The sequence below is a fragment of the Felis catus genome, chromosome B4, assembly GCF_018350175.1.
Source record: "Felis catus isolate Fca126 chromosome B4, F.catus_Fca126_mat1.0, whole genome shotgun sequence".
Taxonomy (NCBI): Eukaryota; Metazoa; Chordata; class Mammalia; order Carnivora; family Felidae; genus Felis; species Felis catus.
Genome location: NC_058374.1, coordinates 117240572 through 117268124, shown reverse-complemented (window position 1 = coordinate 117268124; position 27553 = coordinate 117240572). Strand labels below are relative to the sequence as shown.

At 42.6% G+C, this 27553-nt stretch overlaps 1 long non-coding RNA gene across 2 annotated transcripts in view; it reads right to left on the bottom strand.

The window, feature by feature from the left end:
* Positions 1-2010: 2010 nt before the first annotated feature.
* LOC123386688 overlaps positions 2011-27553 on the bottom strand; it is a 56806-nt gene continuing 31263 nt past the window's right edge. For both annotated transcript variants that reach the window (XR_006600978.1, XR_006600979.1), the window contains exon 3: positions 2011-2402. This is a non-coding gene — a long non-coding RNA (uncharacterized LOC123386688). The remainder of the gene's footprint in view (positions 2403-27553) is intronic.

The following is a 27553-nucleotide window of genomic DNA, read 5'->3' as shown; positions in this document are numbered from 1 at the left end:
ATTTAAGCCACCCAGTCTATGGGATTTTGTTACAACAACCTGAGCTAGTACAAGTATCATCTCAAATCCTCCTGACAATTTTGCAATGTAAATATTATGTCCCCATTTCACAGATGAGGAAGCTGAGGGTCAGGGAGATGTGTAACTTGCCCAAAGAACACGACTAGAAAGAGGAGAACAAGGATTAGTTTATAAAGGTTTGTGAATAAAGGTTTATGGATTTTTTGAAAAGCTCTCTGTCTTCTAAGCCCACATTAGTAGGTGACAAGTGTTAATCCTACCATCTATGATGAATGTCATACTCTTCATACTGACAGAAGTACTTCCTAGTCCCACATGGAGACTATCTAAAAATATCCTCAACTTTGTACTGATAGATATGTGGACCATTTGTTACTAATGTGGGTATCAACTAGGGTGAACCTGACAGTTCGGCTTTAATTATTTTAAAATTTTGAGCGTATTTGAGCCTAACTTCTCTTCCTATTGAAAAGCATTCGCGCATGAACAGAAAGTGTCGTCTAGTCACACGGAGAAAACTTGGAAGAAGAAGGACTATAGGAGCTCTTGCCATTGCTATTCTAACCCCTAGTGATTCTCCAAACACCCGCGGCTCATCCAGGCTGACAGACAGCATAATGGGTCAACTTCACAGACAGAAGCAATTAATGCAACAATCCCTTGCAGGTATATAGTGCTTCAGAGTCTGCAAAGAAAATTCACACATGTCAACTCATATAAATGGAGTCTCAACATTTTAAGTAATTTGTGGAGGGTTTGAGCCCAGATCTTCAGAGTGATTCAAAATCTGGTGCTCATTGTTGCTATTGGTTTCCCCACCTCGGTGGAGCATGGACCGCTCAGAAGCCATCATGTGCTTGCAAAGGAATCTATACCAGCATATGCTTGAACTACTAGGAATATAAATTCCATGAGGGCAGGGCTTCTCCAGGTGGCTGAGAGCCAGGGCTCTGACTGCTACATTCAAATCCCAGCTCTTCTGTTAGCTGGCTGCGTGACTTGGTGCAAGCACCTATCTGTGCTCATTTCCTCATTTAAAATAATGTATAATATGTAGTATGCAATAATTTACGATAAATTAATAGTATCTACATTATAGTGTTTTAGGAGTCAATTAATGAATACATACAAAATTTTAACGTAATGCTTAAAGCAATGAGAACATAGAAAGTACTCAGTATATGCTAACTATAACTATTATTATTCACCACCGAGTTAGTCGGCACCCAGGTTAGTGCCTGATAAACAGTGTACCCTTTAAACACTTATTGGATGAATTAAACACATATTTCAACCGAGGATTCCCAAAATAGCATGGAGAGGGAATTCTTAAGACAGTTTGTTTTAAAAAGTAAAAAGAAAATACCTCCCTGTGACAGCGACATCTATCCTTGAATCGACAACATTTCTAGGTGACTTCAAATATCCAGAGGAAAATTAGTTTCCAATCACTTTGGCTTTTAGAAAATAATTTCACATCGGTGGTTAGCACAACTGGATGACATCCAGGAGACACTTATGAAATATTTGTTGTTGATGATAAATACATTATTTGGGGTCTGTTTGGGGCAGGAACAAAGGAGAAAAGGGGATCCGTTTCTAGAAGATAATTTCTGCAGAGACTTGGCAAAAGGAACACAGAGGGCTGATCTCAACATAACGGATACTGCATGAACGTTTCTTGTTGAGCATCAGTCCTCATATCAGCAAAGGTAAGCTCTATCCTGAGAATGGAATTTCAAGAGGCTTTCTTTGTCCTTCCCCAGATCCAGGACCACTGTTTTTCTGCAGTAACTTGAGAACCAGGAGATTGGAAGTAGAGGTGTGTTTTCGCCCAGGCGAGCGGCACAGGCTGGGCACACAGTGTGTCTGCACAGCACTGTATGATAGTTTACCCAGAAAGCCCTCAAGCTGCACCTTTCATGATTCAGAAGAGACCATAACTCTGGCCAGCCAGTGATCATGGGTGCAAGCTGCCAACCAGCAGGCTGATGGTATGTGAGCAACTCTTCTAATATCAAGAAATATTGCAGCTCGGGGAGTTTTTGTTTTCTGGAACGCTATTTCCCTCTTTGTGATCAACTTTGCTCCGCTGTTCTTATTAGATCTTTTTGACTTTTATAAATTTACTTAGAAAATTACATTCTCAGAGCAATCGGAGCTCCTTCTTCCAGGATGGATTTGACCCTCCTGCCTTCCCCCACTGGGAATTTTCCGAGACAGGTTTGCAAAAAAAGCACTTGGGGTCTTTTCAACACACGGTGACTGTTCACAAGGCACAATTGTTTGTCTTCAACTTGGAATTCATCTCCACTGAGCCAGGAACAAAATCAAGGCGACAGAGGCTTTAAAATTCAGACAGGAAGTTCTGCCCTTTTGACCTGGGAAACCAAGAGGAAAGTGAGGAGGAAGACGATAAAGAAAAACACCAGGAGGAGGTCTGATAGCTGCACCTCTTATAGACCTTCTATGTTTTCCCCACAAAATTGTTTAAGGTAGAGGTGGTCTTTTAAATGATTATTGATGAGCATCAAGTGAGCCACGAGACGCCCCCACCAGCTCCCATCCAGGCAGGCTCTTGGTTTTAAAACCCTTTTGCGCGGATATAACTAAGGCAAGTAGTTCTAAGAGCTGGGGGAAAAAAACCTGAGAAAAGAGCTGGGTCCTGTAGCCCTTCCAACACAGAAGTAATTCCACACTTCAGGCTCCCATTTTCCCACCTTTTCCCTCTCCCTCCGCACATTCGCAACTTCTCCCTTCCGGTGTGGCCGCTCTGGCCATGTATCTATTCCTCGCTGGCTTGAGCCTGCCCCCTCCTGCAATTCTTGCCCTTCCTCCTTCCTCTCCTCTACCCCAGCCATCTCCTCCAACTCAACTGAGCTTTATTTAAACCATTTTTTAAAAATGTTTATCCATTTCTGAGAGAGAGACACAGAGCGCGAGCAGGGGAGAGGCAGAGGGAGAGGGAGACATAGAGTCAGAAGCAGGTTCCAGGCTCTGAGCTGTCAGCACAGAGCCTGATGTGGGGCTCAAACTCACAAACCATGAGATCATGAACCTGAGCTGAAGTCGGACACATAACTGACTGAGCCACCCAGGCGCCCCTATTGAAACCACTTTTGTTCCACTTCTTTCATTTCTACCATTTGTCCTCAGTGGGATTTTGAGAAACAACATGCCCTCCCTGTGTGTAGCATCAGAGGCTACTTTACAAGTTGTGGTTTGGTAGGCTCACCAGTCACGCATCTAGGGAAATATGCCACTGACACCTGGGATAAACTAGGCTAAAATGAAATCCATTGCCTCCCCACCTACTTCTTCTCGCCCCACCTCTATGGCTGGTCTGGCCCTCTTTCTCCTCACCTGCCTGGGTACCCCCAAACCAGATCTCTCTCCCGCTTCCTCTAAGGCCTATTGATATCACTGCAACACCTTTTTTTTTTTTTTAATTTTTTTTTTCAACGTTTATTTATTTTTGGGACAGAGAGAGACAGAGCATGAACGGGGGAGGGGCAGAGAGAGAGGAAGACACAGAATCGGAAGCAGGCTCCAGGCTCTGAGCCATCAGCCCAGAGCCCGACACGGGGCTCGAACTCACGGACCGCGAGATCGTGACCTGGCTGAAGTCAGACGCTTAACCGACTGCGCCACCCAGGCGCCCCTGCAACACCTTTTAAATGTTATTCTTCCTTTCTGTTCTCATTGCTCTGCTTCAAGACCTGATCATCCCTTACCCAAACTGTTTTCATACCTCCTAATCCTGCTCCAGTACCTTCAGCTCCTTCCTGTCCCCACCAGACTCAACTCTGCAAAACACAGATCTTATGACACCACTTCCCTGGTTCAAAAATCTTCAGGGGTGCCCTGTTCCTAAGGGCAAGTCCGTATTCTACAGCCAGACACTCAAGGCTCCTCAGCATCTGACTCAAACCTACGTTTCTAGTCCCATCTCCCAGCACATGCCAGGTCCTTGGTCACCATGCATTGAATAAAAAATGTTCTATCTTAAGAAGTTTTGTCCCATGATTGTATCAGCTGGGGCTCACAACCAGGGCTCCAAACTGAAAATACATAGGCTCCTGACTGCCCTTAGTGTTAATCTGGGTCATTGCCAGGTCCCTAACACTAACTAGCTGTGTGGCCTTCAGCCAGCTCTCACTTCTTCAGACCTAGGTTCCTTCAATAATACCATGAGGCCCAGATGACTTCCAAATTTACTACTTCCAATATTAAAGATGATGGATAAGATGTGCAGACCCTCTAGGCCAGATTTCATGGGCTGTGGTACCCTGCTGCATTGTTCAGGTACTAACTCTGGTCTCTCAGTTCTTTCTGTCTGAAGCCATCATCCCATTCAGGGATGAGATCAGACCCTGGAAGAACTGACTCATACCACAGCCTCAGACAAGTCAGATTTGTACCATAAAGCTCCTTCATGAATATGCAGTTGTAAGATAACTTCCATATGCCCTTCAGAACACCTTCTCCCTAGATTAATGGTATATGCATATTAATTATCACCTAGATGTTTTTCCCTTGGTAAGTAAAATTAGTTACCCAGAGATTGGTTGGGCATACGGATTCAGAATAAGAAAGACTCATAGTCTAGAGTCTAGTGTTTGCAGGTTGTGATAGGGCCTGATGAATTCCTTTTGTTTCATGTGTCTGCTAGGAGCATTTGATTGCAAGCAACAGAAGCTGACCTTGGTTGCAAAGAGCAAGAAAGAGGATAATTAGGATGATCCTGAGTAGCTAAGGGGGGTCTTCCCTGACCATGCAGTCTGAAGTAGCCTCCCCAGCTGGTCTCCATCACATCATCCTACTTCTTTCTTTCATTACTTGTCCAGTGTGCAATTATCTTGTTTACTTGTTTGTCCTTGGTCTTCCTCATTAGACTGCTTGATCCATGAGGGCAGGGACATTGTTACTGTTTGTAGTTCTAGCTCCAGAATCTAGGACAGTGCCCAGCAGACATGGTATGCGTGGAAAGATTGTGTGATGAATAAATGAGTAGAAAGTGCTGAAAAATAAAGCCCTAGGAATGACTGGAGATGGGACGACCAGTAGCAGGAAACTCTGAACTTTTTTTGTAGGTATTACCATGAATGACTTAATTCCAACTGCATCTGTCTCTCTGTATTTCTCCTCCAGGTTCACCTGCCTAGAATAGAGAATTCAGTTGGCCAAACTAGGACCACATGCCCACCCTAGAGGCCATGATGTTGGAGTCCTGGGATTGTCTGCAGAGCAGAGCCTCACATGGAAGACAGAAGAGCAGATCCTGAAAGAAATGGTTACCAGGCAGACATCCATTGCATTAGACCACAGTGATCCTTTTTCTTAGAGACCTGTCAGTTGACATGGCAATTCTGCTCCCTAAAGATACCTCCATAACAGCTTATCTGCCAAGTGATAACTTTTCTTGTCTCCATGGGCTCCACTTAGGTAGGTCTTACCCACTCAAAAGACTCATGTGCCCAGAGGAGACAGACACACTCACTCTGTTAAAGTGATCTAGGTACTCTCTGCATAGCATATCCCAGAACATCTTTTTGTACATTTGTTTCTTATTGTTTAGTTCATGAATAAAACATGAATCTAGTTTACATTTAAAAATGTATGGTTTCACTTAACCCAAAGTCCTTGTTTTATGTAAACCCACATTTGGATTACTTTGTTGTGGCTAATACTGTTGGTTGTCTACCCAACAGCCACTTAGGGCTGCAATTCACCCAGTCCTGGGGATGAATCATGATGGAAGCCCCCTATGTCTTTGCCCATAATTGGACATGTAAACCTAAATCTGGGCCGTAAGAAATAATGCAAATTCTACAGAGGACTTCTGGAAAGATATTCCTCCCTGAGAGGGTCACATGGAGAAAAAGCGTTTCTTGTACCTTATAGATTTTCCTCATTCTTCCTTCTTCACTTTTTTTTCTTAAATAACAAACACTTTCTTCTTGATGAGGATGCTTTTAGGTAGAGATATGAAATTTGGAGCTGTGGCAGCCATCTTGCAAATATGAAGTGATAAATGTAAGAACAACATACGGAAAATGGTTCAGTAGAAGAAAGGAAAGGCCTGAGTCTTTGATTTCATTGTTGAAGCATTGAAATCAACCCTGGATTACTTAAGTAAATAATATGGGTGAAACCACTCTCTGTTGGGCCCACTGTACCTTGCCGTTGAAAGCATTCCTACCTGATAGACCTGTGACAAACAGCTAACTTCTTGATCTTAATGCTAACTCCTTGGCTTTCTCACACTAGAGATGCTTCTGTTGCATAGTAGTGGGGGTTTCACCGAGCATTAGCACAAGAGTAAGTCTGAGAAAGAGCCTAAAAGTTCATTATGTTTTGATATAAACGCTCCTCACAATTTATATCCACTTCCTATAAAGCGATCATTATGAATATCTACCTGAAAGAATACTATGACTATTCATATAGATATCTCATATGTAAAATATGTTATCTAAATTTTTTGTCACTTTCACATTACAATTTAGTAGACTCCGATCTGCTATGATTTCAGAACTTCTAGACAGAAGGGACTTAAAAGTGGCAATTAACTGGGAAGTGGGAAATGGGGTCTGGAACGTGCATTTGCACTGTGACTATCCATATCATGAAACGGATGGAGCTAAGGCAGCCTCACACACCCCCATCTGCACCTTGTTGCTAGTATACCTTCCGTCTATAAAGCCAACTGCTTAAGGATTTTGACTTCCCTCCTAGAAGTCGAGGTATCAGTTTTGAAGGTTTTATAGCATAGACCTTCAAGATTGGAAACCTGATGGGGGCACCTGGGTGGCTCAGTTGATGGGGCATCTGACTTCGGCTCAGGTCATGATCTCGAGGTTCACGAGTTCAAGCCCCATATTGGGCTCTGTGCTGGCAGCTCAGAGCCTGGAGCTTGTTTCAGATTCTTTGTCTCCCTCTCTCTTTGCCCCTCCCCCGTTTGCACTCTGTCTGTCTCTCTCTCAAAAATAAATAAACATTTTAAAAAATTTCTTAAGTGTTACAAAATAGATTGGAAACTTGATGGAATAATATGACTTTACGTCTGCATTGCCACTGGGTTATCACTAGCATTTCCCCTAAAAAGAGATTCAGGCACACAGGGTTTAAATGGCTCTCAAAACACACAGCTAGCCAGCAAAACCAGTTCTACGACTTTGGTGTCCTGATCATTATTCTTCCCACTCCATCAAGTGGTTCTCACTTTAGGGATGCAGTCTTTACAATCTAAAACAGTGTGGCTAAAAAGAAATGTTCCCGGCCCATTAAAAGGAGCCTTTAGAAGAACATACCTTTTCCTACCAGAGAAGAAGAACAGAAAACCAGAGAGCTTGGGGAAAAGGGGGGGGGGGGGGCGTCCAATCCCTCAATGGATCTGGAAGGCTACTGATTAAATACCCACCTCTATGTTATCTCCATGTACTCCTCCAGAATATTAACTGCCTTCTGTCCCGTGTTTGCCTAAATGATACAGACCAGTCTTAGCTAGAACAGGTACACCAGGAGGAACTTTCGATCTTTGAGCAGAAAGGAGAAAGAGCGTGTATGCCGTGCATGTCTCTTTGGACCAGTGGTTTGGAGGAGACGGTTTCTAATTCCTCCATCCAAGTGTGATCTGAGAGAAGGGTTCTGTGTCCCGGAGAAAGGGAAGATAGTTAGTCTCCGGAGCTGGTTTACAGACCCAGTGAGCACAGGGCTTCAAGTCAAAGTCAGCCCTGGGTTTTCCAAACCCAAAGTGAAACTCAGCTCCAGAAGAGACATAGGAAGTTAGGACAGGGCCAGAATGGGAGCAAAAGGAAAACTCATGTTGACAGACTGACTGACTGACTGAAAAGTTTCATACAGAAATGTGAGGAGAAGGAGATTCTGAGTTCTCAGCTCAGGACCAGGGCCATGATGTAATCAGCCTAAGTGAGACATAGTGGCCTGGCGAACATGCCAAGAATGTGGGCTGAAGGGACCTGGGTTATTCCAGGTTGTCATGGTTTTTAGCCAAAAGTAATAGAGCCAGGCAGGGGAAGCAGGCGGCCTTATGCCTCAAGGATGTTCACACACACTCTGAGGTGCAGGACAAAGGGGTCTTGTTCATTCCCTTACTATGTTGAACCATGAGTAGAGCTAGCAGTAGAGTGTGGCCTTTAAAAGCATAAAATTTGGAATCAGACGGACTGGAGTTCGAATCCTGGCTCCACCATTTACTTGCTACGTGGATTTGGCAAAGTGACTTAACCTCTCTGTGCCTCAAAATCTTGACCTGTAGGCTAATCAGAGTACCTCACTGATAAGTGGTATGAGAATGAAATAAAATGTGTTTTTTTAAAGTTTTTTTTAAGTTTATTTATTTTGAGAGAGAGAGAGAGTGTGTGTGTGTGAGCAGTGGAGGGGCAGAGAGAGAGGGAGAGAGAGAATCCCAAGCAGGCTCTGGGCTGACAGTGCAGGGCTTGAACTTGCAAAGCGTGAGATCGTGACCTGAGCCGAAATCAAGAGTCTGATGTTTAACTGACTGAGCTTACAGGAGCCCCAGTAAGATGTATTTTGAAAGGTGCTTAGGCTAGTACCTAAAGCAAGAACTCAATTTAACCTACTCTTTTTCAAAATAAAGTATATATTGAGGTAAACAGCAAAAGAATAAAGGCAGGAGAGTGGTAAACACTGATTTTATATACATAATAAAATGCACCCGGGTCGCCTGGGTGGCTCAGTCAGTTAAGAGTCTGACTTCAGCTCAGGTCATGATCTCCCAGCTCATGGGTTCAAGCCCCATGTCAGGCTCTGTGCAGACAGCTCAGAGCCTGGAGCCTGCTTTAAGATGCTGTGTCTCCCTCTCTCTCTCTGCCCCTCCCTTGCTCACTCTCTGTCTTTCTCTCTCTTCAAGAATAAATAAAACATTAACAAAAATAAAAATAAAATAAATAAAATGCGCCCAATAAACGAATGGGAAAGAAGCAAAGACCAAGAACAGGTTCTGGATGGTCAGTGACCGAGAAGAAAGCAGATGTACTTGTCTTAGATATGTCCACTGAGGAAACCTTTGGTTTATATCAGACTCAGAAATTTTGAACCTCCTAACTACCACCTGGGAGGAAAAAAAAAAAAAAACCCAAAAAACCTATGACACAGATTTTCAAGTAAGGGCTCTGGTGTGCAGATAATTTCTTTCTTATAAAAACAACATTGTAACATTTTGAAGACCGCTGCAGAAAGGGCTGCCCCACTTCCTGCATGACCCAGGGCCAGTTATTAAACTGCCTCGTACCTTCCTTTCCTCATCGACAGTAAAGTAGGGGACAGTAAGAGTACCAACTGCACAGGGTTGTAGTGAGGACCTCATAGTTAACACGCGTAGGGTTCTTGGGAAAAAAGCAGACGCGGAGTCTTAGCCTGTTTATACCACCACGCCACAAAAGCCATCCCCGGAGTGGGCAAACATTACCAATGCACCCACTGTCCTATTATCTAAAAGCAGCCACGGGGGCGCCTGGGTGGCGCAGTCGGTTAAGCGTCCGACTTCAGCCAGGTCACGATCTCGCGGTCCGTGAGTTTGAGCCCCGCGTCAGGCTCTGGGCTGATGGCTCAGAGCCTGGAGCCTGTTTCCGATTCTGTGTCTCCCTCTCTCTCTGCCCCTCCCCCGTTCATGCTCTGTCTCTCTCTGTCCCAAAAATAAATAAAAAACGTTGAAAAAAAATTTTTTTTAAAAATAAAAAAAAAACAATAATAAAAAAAAATAAAAGCAGCCACGTTTAATATTTTGTGTGTCGTTTTTCTTCTGCCATTTTTCCACGCACACAGTCGTGTAAGTGTTCTTTTGTTTCTCACAAAAGGCATCGTTCTCTAACAGTTTCTTGGAATCTGCTTTTCCACCTAGCAACATATGGTGAGGTCTTTCCGAGCGTCGGCCTCCACTGATTTCAGGAACCACCATCATGGTCGCCTCTGGGGAGGCAGTGTGGTTCTCTGCTTCTCCCTCCCCCGCGCCTCCTGGCTCTCCCAGCTCAGCCTCTGCTCGCTCGCCTGCCACACTGACTGTCTTGCGGGTTCTCCAGGCCCGCTGGCCCTTTCAGGTAGCACAGCTCTCCCAAAGGAGGGCTGGGTGAGGGAAGTTTCCACTCCCTTTTGCTGCCCACTTCTCAATTCCTACAATGGTACCAACCAAGGCTGTGTGCGATTAGCAGACTTTTCAGAAGGGTTAAAAACAAGAAATAAAACATTGAGGGGAAAAACAAAGCTTAAAGTTTCCCGTTAACTCTGTTTCTTGGGTCCGAGGCCGGTGGGGCAGAAATATACCCTTCATGGGAAATTCCTTCTCTGGCACACCCCATCTCCACTCTTGCCCCCCGGTTTCCGGGCTGGAAAGCAAGCTTCCTCCTCGTTCCCCTCGGCCATGTCCACAGCATCACCCAGGCACACTGGCAAGCCTGATCCAAAATTCAACCATCCGAGGTGGTTTGGCCAAAAAGGTGCTGAAAATTTTCTTTTGAGTGAGATGTTACCATTTGAAAGCCAGGAGATTTTACATGTAAACCTAGATTTCTGGCTTCTCTTAAATGGTGAAAAAGCCTGGCAACACTGAGCCCACGTGCCTGTGCGGCAACAATTTTGCAGGGGCATACTCTTGCTCCACAGAGATGGAACATGTGTCTGCCAGGTGGCCTTGGGCTCCGTTAGTTTCTATCATGTGACACTGGGTGTCATTACTTGTTTATTTACTTGCCTGTCTCCTGTAGGAATTTAAGTTCAAGCAGGGGGAAAATATATGCTATCAGTTGCCCACGTTCACTGAGAACCTGCCTTAGAATCTTCCTCTCCACCCAGATGGCTGCCATTGTCTGGGTGGTTTCAATATCCAGGAGGCTTATCCACATCCCACTTCAGGTCAAGGCCAGTGGGGTGAAAGCAACCTGCACTGGGATGGTGTCGAAGAAGGAGGGTCCTTGGGGAGAGGGTTACCCGAGGGAATCTGAATGTCAGGATGGAAAGGCGGGATCGCTGTTGGGAATGGTCACAGCCATTTGTGGAAATGGAGGAAAACACACGCAAGATATCTGAGGAGAGAGCCAAAGGCGAAGCTGGCAAAATTGACGCCTGGGAGGGTCAGTGGAGACAGGAAGGAAGGCATGGCTCAGGTCGTGCAGGACTCATTCCTGGGACTGGGCTAGGAAAGTTTTCCCCAGTTTATGTGACATCAGCCAGGCCACGGGAGCAGAGTGCATTCACACGGTTGTGTGGGGTGACCCTCACTGCACTGTCCTTGGGCAGCCAACCTGTATCCCTGCCTGAGCCTTGTCATCACCTCGAAGTGTTCTCTGTCAGAAATCTGAAACTCTAACCCGCAGGTTTCAGGCCACAAATGTCTAGCCTTTCATCTCCCTTGCTGAGGACTCAGACCGGGTCCACGAACCCTCTTTGCTCTACTTCCTTCTTGCCAAGTCTGGAGGCTACCCCGGTTATCAGGTTGAACGTGGGTGCTCTGCTCCTTCACAGCTTTTTCTTCCAACACCTGCCCTCCAAACCACTAACCTCACTGCCCCGACAATCCTTCTCCACCCTACGTTGGGTCACTGAGCACTGCTGGGCCAGTCAAGGCCTCGCCCAACACCCAACTTCACTAAGCCTCCTACTGCACAAGATGAAGACCTTGAAATGTTCCCCCTACCCTGCCTTCAACTTGTCCACACATCCACCCATCTTACTGGTGTCCCTCCTAACTCGGCCCTTGCTCCTATTCTTGGGACTCCAGCCTCTCTTATCCCCTCCGTGACTTGTTCTTTCAACACGGCTCTCTGACTCCTATACCTTCAACTTTTCCCTCACTCCTGAGTCTTGCTCAGACCCTAAACATATCCACACTTCTCCCATCTTTGAAGAGAATACCCGGGAACTTTGGTGGAAATGACTACAAAATGATAACATTCAGGGTTCTAAGGAAGGAAGGAGAGAAATCAGCGAGATAAAGAAAACAGGCTGCAGGAAGGTGCAGTTCTTCGAGCTCAGGGTTTTGGCAAGAAAAAGCCAATGGGAACGAAATGTGAGGGACAAAGGGTCTGAGCCAACAGGATGCCCTTTTCACATCATATACTAAATTCGTCATAATACCCTTCTTGTGTATAGGACCGCATAGCTCACATACAGTGTTTTGTCCAGTTCTCACCTCAGCCCAGTGAGATAGGCATGGGGGAGACCGAGTGGTGAGGAGTGGCTAGGGGCCTCCAGGAGATGCTGGCACTGAGCTGGGGCCTGGCCGGATATGCGCCGCCAGAAAGAAGGGGAAGGAAATCTCTAGTGGCTGTGAAAGTGGGGTGAACCCAGGGAGGTGCTGGATCTGCGGGGCTGGCGAGATCATTCACACGGATGCAGCCCGAACAGGTTTCCTGAGACGTGGGAGTGACTGTGTAAATAAATGAATTCACCTTTAAGGAAAACCATGGGAGGCTACTGAAGGAAGAAAATGATGCCATTATTAAAGGTTTGTGTGACAACCAGGTGGAAAACCTGCCCTAAGTCTATGAGATTAAAGAGGGAGGGGACGCCGGGTGGCTCAGTTGGTTAAGCATCCAACTTCGGCTGAGGTCATGATCTAACATGAGTTCGAGACCCACATCAGACTCTGTGCTGACAGCGCACAGATCCTCTGTCTCCCTCTCTGCCTCTCTCAAAAATAAATAAACGTTAAAAAAAAGGGGGGGGGGGAGGGAGGACCCAGGGAACCAGCCTTCTGGGAGAAATGTTGAAACAAAATAACAGTGTGTATCAGTACAAAAGCACAGACTATAAAAAGAATACCACTGCTATCTAAGCAAAACAGACACCCCCTTGTATAAGTTCTGGAGGTAAGGCCAGGAGGCTTACCCCTACTCACAGGCCTGCCCAAGCCATTTACCCACTGGGGGAATCATCAGGCCTCTCAGTCCCCCTGAACCAAACGTGACAGCACATGACCAGGTGCTTTGGGAATGACAGGGTCTTGTACCAAGGGAAGCCAGCCAATATGCTGAAAGAGGTGAAAACTGATAAAGAGTCAAACGAGCCACTGCACTCTGAAAGACAGGGCCACGTGGGTCAGAGTAGCTACCAAGCCTTCTTTATTTAAAGAAGGCTCTGGAGTTCTTGCAAGAGGAAATCTCCATCTTGTGCAAAGGGAAAGGATGGGCTCTGGGGAACTGTCAATGGTCCACCCATCTGGAGGGGTGGTGTTAGATGATAAAAAGAGCAGAGGATTTGGAACCTGGCTGATGTGGGTTCAAATAAGCCCCTTGGTGGCTATGTGCTACTCATGCCCGGCTCAACCACTCTATATCTATGAAATGGGGTGATAATCTCGACCTCAGAGGATGAAATTAGTACAGAAAAGCTCCTCCACATTGTGATGAGTACTCAGTCCAGCAGTTCCTGGGATGCTGGGTCGTAGATAATGAGGTTTTGTTGGGAGCAAACATCCTTGAACCAATTTGCTTTCTGTCTGGAAAGGGAAGTCAAACATCTGGAACCGTGGTTCTCAACTTGGGGTGGATTTTGCACCCCCCCCTCAGTAGGGGACATCTGGCAATGTCTGGAGACATTTTCGACTGTCATAATTGAGCAGGGGATTGCTACTGGCATCTAGTGGGTGGAGTCCACGGATGCTGCTAAGCGTCCTACAGTGCACAGGACAGCCTCCCAGAATAAAGAATTCTCTGGCTCCAAATATCAATAGTGCCAACATCGAGAAACCCTGGCCTGGCCCAAAGCCGGGTCTTTCCTTGTTCTTTCCACAGTATCCAGTAGTCAATAAGCCAAGTGAACCCAACTGCATTTGTGGAGTTGTTCATGCCCTGAAGCAGCCAGTGGAGCGAAGTATTTATTGGTGACTCAAATGTGCTAGTTTAGGGCTGTTAACAATCTTTGTCTGAAGCTGGAGTAATTCATTTAGAATGTGTTTATTAGTCACAGAGGACATCAAGTTTGGTGGCTATATTAACATTTTGGAGGAGGGAAATCATGCCCTAAGTCACCGTGACAAACAAGAGGAGTAGTTTTCTAAAAGCAGAATGGAATCCTTATTGGGGAAAAATTAGTGAGGTTTACAGGTCATGGAAATGACCTGAAGGCCACTGAGGACTACCATTTAAACATGGCCTGTGGTCAGGACTGTGTGATACTGAGATTGAGACCATCCTTCAGCGTTCCTCAGACTGAGCAAGGCTATTTTAAACCACTCAGTGTAGGGTTTTGCATTTTAAAAGAGAAATGGAGAAATCCATAGGAAAGATAGGAAAGCCACAACAATACCTGGAAAATAAGAGTGGTCTGAAAGCAGGCAAAGGAGTCTGGGTTTGTTAACATGGAAAAGAGAGACCTGAGTATGTATGGTTTTGAACACGAAAGATTATCACAAGGGGGGAAAATGGCCAGCTGTTTTCCATCTCCATGGAGGAGCAAATTATAGGAAATGGGTTAAGATTGCAGCACAATGGTGGCTGTGAATATGAAAGCATTTCCTAATTGGACGCTGGAACAGACTTCAGAGGAAGACAGTTCAATTCTCATTACTCAAGTTTGCTAAAAATAGGTTAAGTATTGACCTGACCCCAGACGGGGGGACTGTGTGTGATGACTTCTTGAGCCCCCTGGTTCCATCATTCTTTTTTGCCTGTGTCTTCACAAGGCCCAGCTAATTCGCTGATGGGTGAAAATTTCAGTTCTTTCATTATGTGGCCTATATAGGCTGTTTCCTAAACTACACATTTGATGGCTTTTGATTGATTATATTGTTAAATTCACTGGTGGTTTGGGAGTAATTTTGACATAACTTGTAATATCATAACATTTGTTTTACTCATTGAGCTCGGACATGAATGCATAAATTATATTATGCTTGTGGGTCATCAAGTCAGCCTTGCATTGATCATGATGTTTAGAGCTCAGTTCTGAGTGGCTGGCTTCTTTAACACTGATACCAATGCACACTTTGGCATAACCTGAACCAGCCATTCAGACCAGAGTAAACAAGGTGAGGAAATGGTTCCAAGCTTACAATTTGCTCCAAGGGTGTGCTCTTTGTATTCAGAATGTATCACTGTATTAATGTTGAAGCCAACATCTGAGTTTGAATGGGGAGGTGGTGGGGGGGTTGGAAAAGAAGATGTGATCCTGCTGTTTCTAGCATTGTACAGAAATGAATCCATTCCATTTTCAAGTGAATTTACTGAATTGCTGATAGAGAAGGATTCAACCCATTAAAGCCTCATGCAGTGTACCGTGGGAGCATCCCGTTAGTTTGTTTCTTTGGGCTCTATTATGCAGATACTTAACTCTTTTTATGCTTACACCTAAGTGGGAGCAGGGATATAGATTGAGTTGGTTATTCACTGAGTTTTTAGCTTCTCTGCTAAAAAACGTAACTCTGCAAATGTTTACATTAGAGGCACCAGTAACCAGTAGTTCCCTTGTGGTCTTAAAAGGTACAGAAAACTAACAAAATCATTGATGTGGATACAAAATGGTGCATTCAGTTGATCTGGTTTTTTCCCTGTGGCAACATTGCTGGCCGTCCCCAGCGGCCAATCCTCCCTACGTCCTTTGAGAATATAGCCTCTGAGTTTTGGTCAGACACATGACTATTTCACTAAAGACTACACTTTCCAACATCTCTTGCACCTAAATGAGATAAAGAATAATTTTCAACTCATGGAATGTGGGCAGAAGAGATTTGGGCAGATATGAGGTATGCTGGTCCACGATCTGAAATGGAAAGGATAACATCACCTCCCACATCTTCTTTCTACCTTTCTTTAGGCTGGGATGCAGATATGATGGCAGAACCTGGAGCAGCCATATTCAACTACAAGATAGAAGTCCTCTGTTGAGGATAAAGGAGAATCATAGTGGAAGAAACTTGAATTTTAATTACCATGGAGCCACCACATCAGCCTTAGACCATTTATACTTTGATTGTTATAGGACAGAAAAACAAACTTCATTTTGTTTAAGCTACTATTATTTTGACTTTTGTAATAGTAGCCAAATTGGTATCCTAACCCTAAGATAAATTTTATCTGGGTTCTTTTTGCTGTGGACAAGGCTATAATTATCCTCCTGTCCAGTGGCCACAGCTGCCTCTACTGTTGACAACTGGGGCTTGGAGAGGCAGATTTACTGAGAAATGAATGGAGTTTAAGCTTCATTTGGTTGAGCCCCTTTCTAAGTCTCCAAGGGTTCCCCTATAAGATTGAAGGAGCCCAATATAAGAGGCACAGAGTTGATCCCAGACGAAAGGTCACCCCCTTGCCCTAGTATGGTGCTGGGATTTCAGGTAGGGTTAGCTGGCTGCTTGAACCATATTCACATCCACCCAGCACCCAAATCCCACGTGGCCCCAGAGGGCCTCATGGAGCATTCCAATCCTATCTTTGATCATTAGAAGAAAGGACTGAACTAGATGCTGCTCTGCTTTCTGCTCAGAAGCTGTTGTGACTAGGTTTCATGGCTGCCCCAGGACTTGGAGGAGCACGGGCATGTCAAGGACGTGGCCAAGTTGGACCAGCTGCTGGTGGCAGCTTCTATCAAAGACACTGCTAAAACAAGAGACTGTGAGAGTACATGCAGGAGGAGCATTGCCAACAAAAGATTCTGAAATGCAAAGGAACTTTTCCAAACCATGGACATTAAGGAAAAAAAATAACCATGCAAAAGGAAAGACAGGATTATCTTCCTATTCTCTGTTCATAACAACCATTTTATAGCACTGTTTTCATATGGAGAGGTTAAAAGAGTATGCAATCAAAACTGTTGGGGAAAAATATTACCAACGTATTCCAGGTGGTCAATTAATAAATGAAATATTGTTATTTTAATGGATTTTGTGGTGTTTGTGGTATGTGTCAACATTTAACATTTTTTCAATACTCATTTCATACCTAAATTTGTACTTGCAATTCTGTACTCTTCCTTAAAGAGGGTCTCCAAAAGCTGTAGGACCCATAACACCTGAATTTTCCTTCTAGTTTATACCACTTTGGTAAGAAGAGAACTTCTTGATTGATGTTTTAGAAGAAGATGGGCTAACCATGTCACATGACACCTTCTGGGTAATGTCATTTATCAGCCCCCAGAAGCAGGAACTTGGGAATCCTTGGAAGACTAGTTGATGCTCAGGTTGGGGTGTGTTATATGAGTGTTAGTGACTAACCTCCAAGAGGTGATAAGAGTGAGCTGTGTATTTCTTTTTGATCCTTTGCAGTTTCCTAAACATCATGAATGTGTGCCCCTACTTCCTGTCTAACTGTAACTCAAAAATCAAGAATATCTTCTTTTATTTTTGGCCTTTCTATCCTCAAAACCCCAGTTGGGCACATTCTTTTGCTTTGAGCATGGTGGCCATGAACTCCTTTCTGACAGTGTCTGGGAAAAGTCACGATCTCATTGTCCACATGCCCTTCTATTGTTCTCCTACTCCATAAAGAATTGTTGAATGGACTAGAATAGTCCTATTTCTAAACCAAGTATAGTGAATAGGCTGAAGATCTGGTGATGGTGTTTGCTAATTTTACCACGTTCCCTTTCCTTGGAAAAGAAGCTGGAGGGGGTATAGGAGGAAGTGAGGATGGGCCAGAGGCAGAGAGAAGGATGAAGATTATTTGTTGTAAATGATGGAATCAGTCATGAAAGCGTGTCATTACCCATTACTGTGACCCAGTAAATAGCACAGAACCTTTCACTTGCGTTCCTCATGTCCAGGCTTGCCACCCCACCCCAAGCATAATCTCTACACAAGAGCCAGAGTTATTTTTTATAATCAGATCATATCACCCTTTTGCTTAAAACCCTCAAATGCCTGCCCATTGCAATTAAAATAAAAGCCAAACCCTGCTGTGGCCTATAGGACTTTCCACAACGTGATGACTTCTTCTGTTTCTGTTACTAACTACTGTCTGCCATGATGACCTCATCCCCAGCAACCCCACCCCCATGACTTTCCATGGTTTAGCCTTCTTTCTTTCTTTCTTTCTTCCCTCCCTCCTTTCCTTTCTTCTCTCCCTCTTCTCTCTCCTTTCTCTTTATTTCTATAGGACAGCTTTATTTAGATATAATTCACTTACCATTGCAATTGAATGGTTTTTAGTATACTCACGGAGTTGAACAACAGTATCACAATCAATTTTGAAACATTATTCATCACTGTGAAAAGAAACTGTACCCATTAGCAGTCACTCTCTATTTGCCCCACAGCCCTAGGCAACCACTAATCTACGTTCTATCTTATAGATTTGCTTACTCTGGGAATTTCATATAAAGGGAATTATATAGCACCTGGCCTTTTAGGTCTACCTTCTCTCACTTAGTATGATGTTTTCAAGGTTTGTTCGTGCTATAGCATCTGTTGGTACTTTATTCCCTTTTATAGCTGAATAATATTCTATTATATGGATATATTATACTATTATATGGATGTTATATGGATGTACATTCTGTTTATCCATTCATCAATTCATAGGTATTTTGATTGTTTCTACTTTTTGGCTATTATGAGTAATGTTGCTATGAACATTTGTGTATACTTTTTCATGTGGACATAGGTCTTTAATTTTCTTGGATGAACACCTAGGATTAGAATTTCTGGACTGTATGATAACTCTAGGTTTAGCATTTTCAGAAACTGCCAGACTCCTTTCCAAAGTGGTTGCATTTTATATTCCCACCAGCAACAAATATATGAGGGTTGTGATTTCTCTACATCCTCACCAACACTTATATCTATTGTTGTTTGTTGTTGTTGTTTTTGTTACTATTATTATTATTCTAGTAATCATAGTTGGTGTGAAACCATCAAGGTTTCAATATTTGAGTTTCCATGATGGCTAACAAGGTTGTACATCTTTTGGCCATTTGTATAATTTTTTTGGAGAAAAGTTTATTTAGATCTATTTTGTAATTGGGTTGTTTGTTGTTGTTCAGTTGTGAGAGTTTTTATATATTGTAGATACTAGATTCATATCAGGTATATAATTTGCAATTATTTTCTGTCATTCTGTGGATTGCGTTTTCATCCAATCATCAGTGATTAGATAGAAATACCATATGATCCAGCAATCTACTTCTAGGTATATATCCAAAAGAAATAAAATCACTATGTTGAGGATATATTTGCATTCCCATGTTCATCACAGTATTATCCACAATAGCCAAGATATGTAAACAACTCAAGCATCCATCAACAGATGAATGGATAACAAAAATGTGGTGTATATACACAATGGAATACTACGTGGCAATGAGAAAGAATGAAATATGGCCTTTTGTAGCAACGTGGATGGAACTGGAGAGTGTTATGCTAAGTGAAATAAGTCATACAGAGAAAGACAGATACCATACCATATGTTTTCACTCCTATGTGGATCCTGAGAAACTTAACATAAGACCATGGGGGAGGGGAAGGAAAAAAAAATGTTAGAGAGGGAGGGAGCCAAAACATAAGAGACTCTTAAGAACTGAGAACAAACTGAGGGTTGATGGGGGGTGGGACAGAGGGGAGGGTGGATGAGGGGTATTGAGGAGGGCACCTGTTGGGATGAGCACTGAGTGTTGTATGGAAACCAATTTGACAATAAGTTTCATATTTTAAAAAATGTGGTGTATATATACACATATATACATACATATAGTGAACTATTATTCAGCCCTGAAAAAGAAAGAAATACTTTCATTTATAATAACATGAATGACATTGAAGGACATTATGCTAATTAAGCCAGACACCAAAAGACAAATACTGCACCATGCCACTTATATGTGGAGTATTAAAAAAAGACAGAAAGGAAAGAAAGAAAAGAAAGAAAAAAGAGAAAAAGAAAAGAAAAAGTTGAACTCATAGTAATCAAGAATAGAAAGGGGACTTGGGGGTTGAGGGGAGCAGAAATGTTGATCAAAGGGCACACATTTTCAGTTACATGAAGAATGAATAAGTTCTGGAGGCCCAGTATACAGAATGGTGGCTACAGTTAATACTAATGTATTAAATGCTTGAAAACTGCTGAGAGAGGAGATCAAATGCTCTTACCACAGGCACACAAATGGTAAAAATGTGAGGTGATATATATGTTAATTAGCCTGATTATGATAACCATTTCATAATGCATATGTATATTAAGACATCAAGTTGTACACTCTAAATATATACCATTTTTATTTGTCATCATACCTCAGTAAAGCTAGGAAAAAAAGAAAATCATTATTATTTAGAAATGGTCATAGTTACTGATTCAGAAAGAAGCATCAGTTGGATTCCAAAAAATGTCAGTAAAAGTTTAATAAGGAAGTTTCTGCCACAAATTACCTATTAATTGCAAAGAGAAAAATAGTTATTTTACAATAGAGAAACCTGGCAGACACCAACTTCATGATCAAAGCTAATATTGCGAAGAATGGAACAAACAGACATGATGTGTCTCATGATATGATGCAGTGAAAAGAAACAGTATCACTTCTGAGGCGTTCTTGCCAAAAATACATTACCTGAGTTAATAGTGAGGAAATCTCAGACTAACCCAAACTGATGAACATTCTACAAAGTAACTGGTCACTACCCTTAAAAAATGTCAAGGCCATGACACAGAATCTGAGGATTACACTTACAGATTAAAGGACACTAAAGAAACATGATAACTAAGTATGACTTGTAACCCTGGATTGGATTCTGGACCAGAAAAATAAACTATTTTTTCTACAAAGGAAATTTTTGGGACAATTGATGAAATGTAAGAACTGTACATTAGAAAATAATATGGTATCAGTTTCAGCTTCTAAATATGAAAACTGTACTGTAAGATAATGTCTTCATTCTTTGGAAATACACACTGAAATATTTAGGAGTAAAGGAGCATTATGTCTGAACTTACTCTCCAGCAGTTCAGAAAAAATAGTACACACACACAAACACACACACACACACACACACACACGAACACACACACACGCGAACACACACAATGATAGAATGACAAAAAACAATTAGGTAATTGTTAACAGTTGGGAGATCTGGGGGAAGAGCATACAGGATCTTGGTATTCTTCCTGCAACTTTTCTTTAAGTTTGAAATCCTATCAAAACAAAAATTTCCAAAACTAAAAAAGAAAATGAGTATCTCATGTCTCCCAAACCCGTACAGGAATCTCTACTTTGGTGTCTTCCACAGTGGGTGGAAGATGTATGACTTGGTAAAAATGGATTGAAGATTGATTAATTGGCAATCAGAGTGTTTTACTCATTATCTTATGAGTCTTATGGAATTCTTTAAAAATAGCTACAATATAATTTTTAATATATAAATTAGATCCTGGGATAAACAAAGATTGTCCAGGGATAACAAGGAAGCAAAAATTTGTCAATAGCTGACTATAGGCTGGAACTGAAAGGTCCCCAGACCACCCCTTGTTCTAGTAGAGTTTATTACACCTGTGCAAAATGGAGTCACAGCCCAGAGGCTGTGTCTCCAAAGGCACCTCGAGAACATGAATCAGCACGAGACTGTTACACTGTTCATAATTCTGTTAGAGACTCTGGATGTGGTTAACACCAAAGTGAATAGGTGCTATTTTGCATAAAAAAACATTTAAAAAATACTTATTTGCAATATAAACAAAGCCCCATTGCTGGTTCTGGGTGTGTGTGTATGTATGTATTTTATTTTATATATTTTTTAATTTCATATATATATATATACACACACACACACACACACATATATATGTATATGTCATATATGTACAGATATGTACAGATATGTATATATGTGTGTATGTGTACATACGTGTGTGTAAACATAGGGTCATGAATTTTCCTTCATGAGATCATAAAGTCAAACTGCCCACTCTCTTGGCATACCCTCATTTATACAAATTTGTGTTTTTCTGCATCCTTCTGGGTTTTTCTTTTTAAATGTAAGAAAGAGAAAAAAAGAGATAATGTGCAGTATGGAAGCTTTCAGTCAATCTCTCAACTGCAGCCAGCTTGTAATCTGCTGCCTTAAAGAATCCCTGAAGACAGCCCCTGCGAGGTAAGGTGCAGTGGGACAGCATTGATTACTTTCTTATTACTTTTACTTAAAATATTTAAATTGTAGGAGAAATTTTGAAAGATTGTTATATAAAACACCTTTTCCACATACTTTCAGTTGCCTCAACTTAACTTTTTAAAAAAAAAAAATCAATACTCTCTGATATCAGTTTTGAATTGAGGCTCATATATACGTAAACCTGGAAATTGTATTTCTATTTCCTTTTCACATGGAACTTGTAATTATAGAATTATTTTTTCTCATGGCTGGACCCGGGAGACATTAAGTAGGTGTTAGAGAAAGACAAACATCCTATGATCTCACTTATTCGTGAATCTAAAAAACACAAACACCAAACTCAACAAAAGAAGTCAGACTCATGATGACCAGAGGCAGGGGTGGGAGGAGGAGGAATCGGAGGAAAGTGGCCAAAAGGTACAAACTTCCAGTTACAAGATAAAGAAGGACTAGGGATGTAATATACAACAGGATGAGTATATAGAATGCTCTATGACATATAGAAAAGTGGTTAAGAGTCTAGATTCTACCAGTTTTCATCATGAGGGGAAATTTTTCTTTCTTTTCGCTTTATTGTATCTATATGAGATCATGAATGGTCACTAAACCTACCATGCTAATCCTTTCACGATATACATAAAGCAAACCATCATGCTATATACCTTAAATGTATACAGTGATGCAGGTCAATTATTTCTCAATAAAACTGGAAAAAATACTTTTTTCCAATGTGTCCAAACAAAATCAAAGAGCTGTTCTATTGCCCATGGCTGGCCTTTCCATACACAATGGAATGAGAGTTTTAACTGGTTCCCTTTGTCTCAAAGTTGTAATGCTACAGTAACAGCCTCTATTTCAAATCAAGTTCTAAAACTGTCCAAGGCTCTCACTGCCCTGACCCACTCGGTGGTCTGGATCCCTCAGAAACTCCTGTCGTTGAATCAGACGTTATTCTTCGGTTTAGACCCAAACTCTTCCTCATGAGGCAACAGCTCAAAGAGCCCCTGAGAGCGCTAGGAGGCAGCCATTCCCTTTCCCTGAAATGCTGGTGACAGTCACTCTTTTTCATCAGGAAGTTGTGAATTCCTGTTGATTTTGTAGCACCTGGGAGTTGAGGGGAAGTGGGTGAGTGAGGGGGAGAGCACGTCTGGCCCGTGTTATTCTATCTGCTGAGCTCCTCACCACCAAGGCACAAAAGAGCACGTTCAGAGGGCTTTTACTTGGGGGTCAGGGGGAAGATAGTGATGACAGAAACTAGGAACACAACCCAACTGTGGAAATTTTGTTTTTAAGATTCTTGAGAGACAGTTTGACTTTTAGTTCTTGCTCTCACAGAATAACTCCTTGGAGGAGGTTTTGAAAATCACAGGGTCATGAAATCAATGTAGTGGGCTACAACTGTCAATTTTTTTATGTCATAGATTATATTAGAATAGACGATATCAAAGTGTAGTTAACCACGGACTTGAGCCAGATTGTTGAATTTGAATCCCTACTGTGTGACCACTAATTAGCTATGTGGCCTGAGGCAAATTACTTAACTTCCCCAGGCCTCAGTTTCTTCATCTGAATATTAATGATGCGTACTTCATATAGTTATTATAAGGATTAACTGTGTTAATATGCATAAAGCACTCGCTCACTTACCAATGCATCAGTTGAGGATTGGCAAACTGAGTGGGGCTTAGCTGGGCAGCTTTGCTTCAAGCTGCAGGTTCCCCTAAGCTTGGCTCCTCACCATAGGGCCCCAGGGCTGCTCCACAGAAGCTTTCAAATCCCAGGGGGCAACCAATAGATGCCAGGGCTCTTAGGAAACTAGCTCGGCCTTTGTGAGATTTCGAATGCCCCAGAAGACAACTTTGTCATCCAAGTAAGTGTACTTTGGGACTACTTACATTTGTAAGCCATATTTGATTTATTAGAGTAACAAGCTTAGCATCCCTCTTCTTCCTTCAAGCTCCCAAGTGACTTCTACAAATCTTATTATGCGATTTCCAAGGGAAATCTTAACAACTTGTTTTATGGGAGGGTTTGATTAAGGGTTTGTTCCACTTAGACTTAGTTCACTAAACAACTTTTTAAAGGTTTTTAACTGCATTTATAAATTTAATATATTTTATTTGCTTTTCACTGACAGCTAACACAGCCCTTACCATGTCCAGAAACTATCGTAAACAATTTACATCATTAACTCTAATTCTCATAGAAATTCCAGCAGATAACTCATATTATTATCATTCCTGTTATAAATACAGGAAAACTGAGGTACGGAGGGCAATTCTCACAAGGTCATCTAGCTACTAATAACTGAACTGTTTTGTGAACCATAAAGTCTGGCTCCAGAATCCAGATTTTGGCTCTTACCCTCTATGTTAATTCCCTAACTATGAATTAAGTGACTAAAAAAAAAATCCTGACTATTTCAGTCATTCTTGTAAAACCAAAAAAATTAAGCTTATAAATAAAGTGTAACTGGTTCAAAATTCTTTGATTACAAAATTAGTTTTGTTAAGTCTCTTACAGAAGTCTTTGAATATAGCATCTTGTCTTCTGACACACCAAATTCATTTAAACATTACGAGTCTTAAAATATCAAATACACAGATATTCCCAAATTTAACATAAAACAACTTAATACTGATTTACTTCACCTCTGCAATTAAATTCTAAATGTTCCCTGCATGGAAGACATTTTCACTGCTAAGGAAACAATCAAGCTCTCCCAGGCTGTCAGGAGTGTGTCAAGAAGGACTGTGCCCCACAGGGTGGATGCTGCTGAACGTCTCAAATGGAGGTCATGGTGACCTTGAAAAGAGTAGGTTTTGCTGGTTTGATGGGATGAAAGCATAAATAAAAAGGTTCAGGACAGACAAGTTGCAGAGAATGAAGATGAGAAGGCAAAGCTTTTTTTTTTTTTTTTTTGGCTGGTAAATGGAGCTGAAACTGGGGCAACTGCTAGGGAGATGTAGGATCAAGGAAGATTTTTTTAAGACTATGGAATATATTGTACATAAACTGATAGAAATAATGCAGGGGTGGGAAAGTACAAATTCAGGAGAAAGGAGGCAAATGACGTCCAGGAGGCAGAGGGGAGGAGCCTAGAGCTGGACCATGGTGACTGGGGAGGAAGAAAAGCAAAAGGACACGGATGCTGGTAGATGGGGTGGAATCTGTAGAAGTTTTTTCTGATTGCTTCTGTTTTCTAAACAGGAAATGAGGTCATCCATGTAGAGTGATGGGGCAGGGATGGTGGAGGTTTGAGGAGAAGGAAGATGTGAAATGGTCCTTCAGGGAAGGAGGACAATGCAGTGGGGTTGCCTGTGAGCATCAGAAGCCACTGGCATATGGAGAGGATTCATGTCTTGGGACTGGATGAGGACACTAGGGAATGAGGACACAAGGTCAAGGACCAAGCTTGGTGGGCAGAACTTAACTATGAAGAGGGCTGAGACCAGCTGATGTGTGAGAGACATTATGGACCCAGAGAACCACTGGGATCAGTCTCTACTCCTCCAAATGCAGTTAATAATCAACCACATTCTTACTAAGAGGATCGAGTTCAAGGACTGACCACCTGGATATAAAATGCTTTAGGTGCTACATAGTCCCCCACCAAAATGTATGTCTGGTACCTGCTCCCTTCCAAGACTATTACCTATGTTTCTAAAGTCAAAGCCACAAGGGCCTTCAAAATAAAGCCGAACACAGCTGTAGGTACTCACGCTGGGAGCATTTCAGAAGCCACGAATACATCAGGTTTCACAGGACGCTTAACAAGTGGAGGCTTCCAATGGTTACGTTTTTGGTAGACTAATTATCATTAGGGGCTATATACTGAACTTCTATTATTTCCAGAGGGAAGCTAGTTAAAAATAGGCAAATTGCATTTGCTCATAAGTAGTGTATTAAAATTTCTGGGGGTGCCTGAGTGGCTCTGTCGGTTGAGCGTCCAACTTCAGCCCAGGTCATGATCTCACGGTTCGTGAGTTCGAGCCCCACCTCAGGCTCTGTGCTGACAGCTCAGAGCCTGCCTCAGATCCTCTCTCCAGCCCCACCTGCCGCCTTGCTGCCCCTCCCCACTCATGCTCTCTTTCTCAACAATAAAAATAGGCATTATTAAAAAAATTTCTGGTCTTCTTTCTAATGCCAAATGCTTCTCAGAACAGTTGCTCCCAGTGGACCTTTTCCTCAGGTCAGTCATCCTGCCCCATCCCTATCCTATCCACACAGATAGTGACTCAGTTCACCCCACTTTCCTTTCTCTCTCAGAGGCTTCAGCACTGCTGCATTTTGAACTAGATGATTTCTTGTTGTGGGGGCTGTCCCATGCATTGTAGGGTGTTTACAGCATCCCTGCCCCCCCCCCCCGCCACTAAATGCCAGTGGCACATTATCTTCCAACCCTACCTAAGTTGTGACAACCAGAAACGTCTCTAGACATTTGTAAAGGCCCCCTGTGGAGCAAATTGCTCCCTGGCTGAAAACTATTGGTCTATTAGGATTGGGGAGAATGGGACCCACAAGTAACTCAAATCAGAGCTTCATATGGACTATCCCATGATAACCCAGACAGCATAAATTAAGTCTCTGGGAGAACAGGACGGGATCTGACAACCTCAGAGATGAGAAATTAGATACTTTCCCTTCTGCACGGAATGTACAATTAGCTGCCTAATCCTGCTTTAAAAAGAAAAAAAAAGAAAAGAACATGTCAGATTTCCAATCTTCTCACCAGGTTGATGAGAAGATTCCTAGGATTAGGAATCAACTACAAGAAAGATGCAATGCACAGAGTTTTAGAATTGGTAAAATGCAGGGAGAGAAAGTAAGAGAGCAGGAAGGGAGAAGAGAGGACAGGAAGGAGGGGCAGGAGAGAGGAAAGACAAAGAACCCAGACGCATGGTCGAGTTCAACTTCACACCAAGCTCAACTTTGTACCTCTGAACTTTGTAGGGGTTCAATTAAATGCCAAGTCTTAATCTAGGATAGCAAAATAATGTGTGTGTTAAAATCGAAACCATCCAGCTCCCCATTACCTACAGGATGAAGTGCAAACACCCTAGCTTGGCAATCAAGACCCTAAACAGTGTGGCCCCAAAAGTTTTAAGCTGTTCCCACTACTTATAGGAATGTTTCCCTTGATTCCATCTGGTCCACTTGCTTTTCTACAAAGGTACCTTGCTAATTCCCCCTCCTGGGCTTTGTGTATGCACTTGCCCCATCTGGCTCTCAAATGTTTAAACTTCAAGTTCCATCACCCCCACCGCATCTCTTTTGTTTGCTGCTCACTCTAGCATACCTAGGAGCTGGGCCAGGATAGAGAATAAAAGCTTACAGCCCTACAGCATGTACCGCAGACCAGACACTGTTCTAAGCAATCTTCTCTTTGGATGCTGAAGAGGAATTCCTACTTCCAGGACTACCCACTGTACTGCCCTCATGAAACAGAAGCAGAACTCTGGGGCC